The 4,754-nt window shown below is 55.9% G+C and overlaps 1 long non-coding RNA gene across 1 annotated transcript; it reads right to left on the reverse strand.

The window, feature by feature from the left end:
- Positions 1 to 671: 671 nt before the first annotated feature.
- Positions 672 to 3,962, reverse strand: LOC145718436 (uncharacterized). Its single transcript, XR_014141809.1, has 3 exons — positions 3,645 to 3,962; positions 3,228 to 3,450; positions 672 to 3,179 (listed from the first exon to the last, which is right to left on the reverse strand). It is a non-coding gene; the product is annotated as an uncharacterized LOC145718436 (long non-coding RNA).
- Positions 3,963 to 4,754: the final 792 nt, after the last annotated feature.

A 4,754-nucleotide genomic window follows, 5' to 3' on the forward strand; every position in this document is an offset into this window, starting at 1 on the left:
AAAAAACCAAAACCAAAACCAAACAAAAGCCAAAAAACCCACTTTCAATATTTATATGTTAAGTACCCTTTACAGGTGTGATGTCACTTTATGTATACATTTATATGTATATACACAAATACTATATATTTTCAATTATATATAATCACACGGCATATTTAAATTGATATAAATATAAATTACATGTAATTCATTTTACTTATTAAATAATTATATTTAGAGATATACAGGCCTTGGCTAGAGAATGAAAAAAATTCAGAGGAAAAAGCAAGGTTTGGTTGATTTTCCCCATTTTTATTTTAACTCTCAAAAAGAGTCCTTGGGAGTGTTTTGTTTCCCTCTGCATGTCTTCAAGTTTTGTTCCCAGGGCTCCCTGTTTTGTTCTTGGCCATGCCCTGAAGAATGGTTCCTAAAGACACCCAGCACCTGGGCTGGGGAGGGTGGTCCCTGACCTGCCGGCCGCACCTGACTCAGCCCAGGAAGGAGCTCTGTCCCAGCCAGCACTGCTGTGATGGGAAATCCTCGGGGATCCCCCAGCCTGCCCACCCCCATTTACTGTGGACACTGATGGCCCGAGAGGGGAGGTGACTTGTAGGGCCAGGGCTGGGACCTGCCTTCTGCCTCTTGAATTTGCACCTGCAGCTGCTCTGGATCAGCTCAACCTGGGTGAGCTCTGTGCTCTCACTCACGTGCCAACCCATTCCCGGTGCGCACTGACTTTAAAACTCAATCTCCCTTCAGGGTCAGTACTAGGGCCTATGGGGCTCTATTTGCCTGCACACTGGACACACCGTAGGTGCTGAGCAACTGCTGTAGGCTGGGGTTGGCTCAGTGACTCGAGATAAGGCAGGTCCAGCACATGTGGGCTTCGTCTGGTTGGTCACACAGAACCCAGGGGGGGATGTTCAGCCAGGAGGCTGCCTGGCAAATCTGCGCTGGGGGCTGGAAGCAAGCCGTGCCTCAGCTTCTGCAACAGCACTCCATCCCAGTGCTGCCAGCCTAGGCCCTCCTGGTCAGCGGGCGCGTCCCTCCTGGAAGAACGGGGACTTCTTCCACCAAAGCCACCCAACCATTCTGCTCCTCAGCGCCCCCACCAGGGGTAAATTAGAAGTAGCTTCTGGGCGGGTATCTAGGCTTCACAGCTGTGCTGGCTAGGCTTCCCAGAACACCCCAAACCCTGCTTAGTTTCTCCCTAGTAAGGGGATCCTAGCTCTGGGCTCTTCTTCATGGGACCAGAGACAGCACCTCAGAGATTGCCCAATCTAATCCCTAACATGATCTAACTCTATCTGCCTGCCAAGGGGCCATCAGGCTTGAATGCCTTTAGTGATGGGGAGCCCACTACCTCCTAAGACAGGAATAACAATACTGATCGCTTTCAACATTCCAGAAACTATGCAAAACATCTAACCTATAAATGGGATGTGGCGCCCCCCCCCCCCCCATAACCTCTTTCCAGTCTTGGTTTCGGTTCTCTTCCCCTAGACCACAGAGAACAGGGCTGCTCTTTCTGCCCCGAGAAAGCCCTTCTAATTCCTGCATCCATGAGCTTCCTTTGTCCCAGACCAGATTAAGTCTTTAAAAAGTGTCTGCTGGCACCTGCCATGGGCAGGCTCCAAGCACCTGCAATACAGAGGGGAACAGAACAGACGAGACCACTGCCCTCAGGGCGCTCACGTTCTACTGGGGACCAACAACTTGGTCAATCACTGAAGGAGCTAGTTTCAGGCTGTGACAAACGCTGTGAATAAAACGAAGCGGAAGGAAGGACACAGTCATGGGGCTATGTTAGGTGCGTGGCGTTAGGGGCTGACTTGTTTTCCCCTCTCACAAAAGATGCTGAAGTCCCAGCCTCCAGAGCCGGTGAACGTGGCCTTCTCTGGAAACAGGGTCCTTGCAAATGACCTTGTTAAGATGAGGTCATTAGGGTGGACCCTCACCCAATATGACCGTGTCTTTATAAAAGGGAAAGCTAGGCCTGGACACGTACAGAAGGAAGGCTGCATGAGGACACACACACGGAGAAAGAACGCCGTGTGAACCCTGGAGTTACGTAGCCATTGGCCAAGGAACTTCCAGGAACTTGGAAAGAGGCCTGAAAGAGCTCCTTCCCTAGCGCCTTCAGGGGGAGCATGGCCCGGCTGACACCTTGGTATTGGTCTGCCGGCCTCTAGTACTTTGAGACAACCCGTTTCTGTTGTCCCAAGTTTGTGAACCTTTCTTACGGCAGCCCCAGGGAACTAATACAGCCAGGCACTGCACCAGTCCCTCTGAAGGTCTTCGAGCCCCACGTCCCAGGGGCTCCCCACGCTCCCCTCGCTCCCCTCCCTCGGTCTGGGGGCGGCATGCCCCAGGGGGTTCCCGGCCAGCACGGCACAGGCTTCCACTTCCCACAAATGACCAACGAAGCAGCTGCCGTCCCCGAATCTGTTCTCCTGGAACTGCTATGAAATGATGCTCTGGGGCAAGTGATGTTTTTTTTAGCCCCAGTGAGGAGCCCGTCACGTTTCCGGTGTTAGGCCTGGCCGTTATTCCTGCCAGCGAGGCCCGCCAGGCACAGCAGAGCGGGTTTGCACACCCACGATATCCTGCTCTTCCACAGCGGCTCTCCGGCCTCGGTGGCTTTTCCCGGGGGCTCCCCGCTTCCCCTCACCTCTGCCTCCTCCAGGCCCACCATCCCTTCGGAGCCAAGCTGAGCGGCCTCCCCCCGCCTGGCGGTGTGATGATTTCACCCTCACTCATTTGAATAGCTTAGAACCCTCTTCTCCCTCCTCCGAAACCCCAAACATCTGATTCTATCCTTCTCAGAGCATTAAAATATCCTGCTTTGCATTTCCGTGTCTTTCCAGGAGACTGTGAGTTTCCCAAGGGCAAGCACAGCGTCTCAAGTCACGGCTGCGTCCCCTCCGGAACCGGCCAACACAGGGCTTCCCTCAGCCTGGATGCCAGGGAAGTTTCCGTGGGGAGGTGCTCCCGAATACACAGAAGCCCGGCAGCCGCGGTCAGAGGAGATGCTCTCCTCTGAAACCGTCTCACTCCCTAGTGGGATGTTCGTTTACTGAACCCCAGGGCCTTTTTCCTGAGAGCCTGCTTTTCTTTGCTATGGAGAGAACACAATGGGCTGTCCCGGGAAAGGCTCTAGCAGGCCCCATGAGCTCCCGTGCGTTGGCTGCCCAGCCCTGCATGTGCACGCGCGCGCGCATGCGCGCGCACACACACACACACACACACACACACACACACACAAACGTGATACACGTGTGACACAACTCTCCACCCCAGGACCTGGAGCTTGGAAGATGCTCCCGGGTGCCCTAAGACCTGCCATGGTGACCCACAGTCCCAGCCCCGACCCAGCCTCACGATTCTGGAGAGCGGGGGGATCCGGGAAGCCCAGGAGCCAAAGGCGGCGATGCCACCCAACAGGTAGCCGAGGATCTCAGTATTGTCCTGCGGGAGTAGGTGACACGCTCAGGGCCCTGAGGAGAGAGCCCAGGCATCCCACACCCATCCTTTCCCAATTGTAGTAGTTTCCTCCCAACCACGGCAAGCCCGAACCCTATCCCCTACCCAGGGCATTTGCTGGGACCGTGAGGGGGGAAGGGACACGCACACCCCCCACATCCTCCTGGGCTCAGCCTCACCTGCAGCAGGCTTTCCAGCAGCCTCCGCTGGGGCCCTCGGATGGGGCCTGAAGCCTTTGGGACGGCGGCCCAGAGTGCCCAGCCTGGCCCCAGGCTCAGCGGCAGGGCCAGGGCAAATACACTGGCCCTGAGCCGCCGCCCCCTCTTCCTCTCCCGGGAGCCCCGACCTGCAACAAACACCACAATGCCACAGCCTTCTGGGATCTAGAACTCGACGGACCGCGGCCTGTGAAAACCAGCTGTCAACACAGCCCTGAGGCCAGAACCAGTTCCCAAGTTGTTCTACAGGCCACATCCTCCCCACCCCTCGAGGCCCCGTGGCTGTGCCTCGTCTTTGGAGAAGTCCTTCCTCCCCACCACCCCATCCCATCCCCCCTCACGACTGGTGCTCTTCTCCTTCCTCGGCCCTCTGATAGCGTTTTGTGTTTCTCATGTATCTGCGCACAGAGTAGCCTCTGCGAGAGCGGAGCCCCCCGAGGGCAGGCAGCACGGCCCGGCAGCTTCTGTAAGCTCCGCAGAGCCTGGCACAGAGCAGAGCCGGCGCGACCTTGGGGAATGCATCAATGTGTTTGTGCTGGGGCCCGAAACCGTGAGCAAAAAAGGAGCACGGTCTTGGAAGTCTCCTTGAAATATAAGACAGATAATCCTCTGAAAATTCTAGTAAGAACATGGCTCCTCTGGGCAGTGCTGAGCAGCTGGGGGCATCTTACCTTCCCCCACTGGTGCAAGCACTTCCTTTCTGGACAAGGGTCTGGGCACACTGCTGACCCTTCTCAGGAAGGCCCAGTCCCACAGAGTCAGGGTGACCCATCCCAGCTCAAGGACTCTCTGCCCGAGGTGGCCCACGCCCACTTCTGGCATCCATTTCCAGAAGTTACGGGGCTTTGTTTGGCCATCCTGGACTCGCACACTGAGATATCACTGTTCCTTCGCACAGCCCGTACTACCCCACCTCCTGGCCTTTGCTCACACTGTTCTTTTCACCTGGAGTACCCTTCCCTGCGGTCCCCATTCCACGGTCACATCCTTCCCTCTGGTTGCGCATGGTGTGCGTGCACAGCTTCACTAGCAGAACCGATGACTCTTTAGGGCCCTGCCTCTCTTCTCTGG

This window comes from Leptonychotes weddellii, unplaced genomic scaffold (genome assembly GCF_054177405.1).
Source record: "Leptonychotes weddellii isolate Sample4059 unplaced genomic scaffold, ASM5417740v2 HiC_scaffold_15669, whole genome shotgun sequence".
Taxonomy (NCBI): domain Eukaryota; kingdom Metazoa; phylum Chordata; class Mammalia; order Carnivora; family Phocidae; genus Leptonychotes; species Leptonychotes weddellii.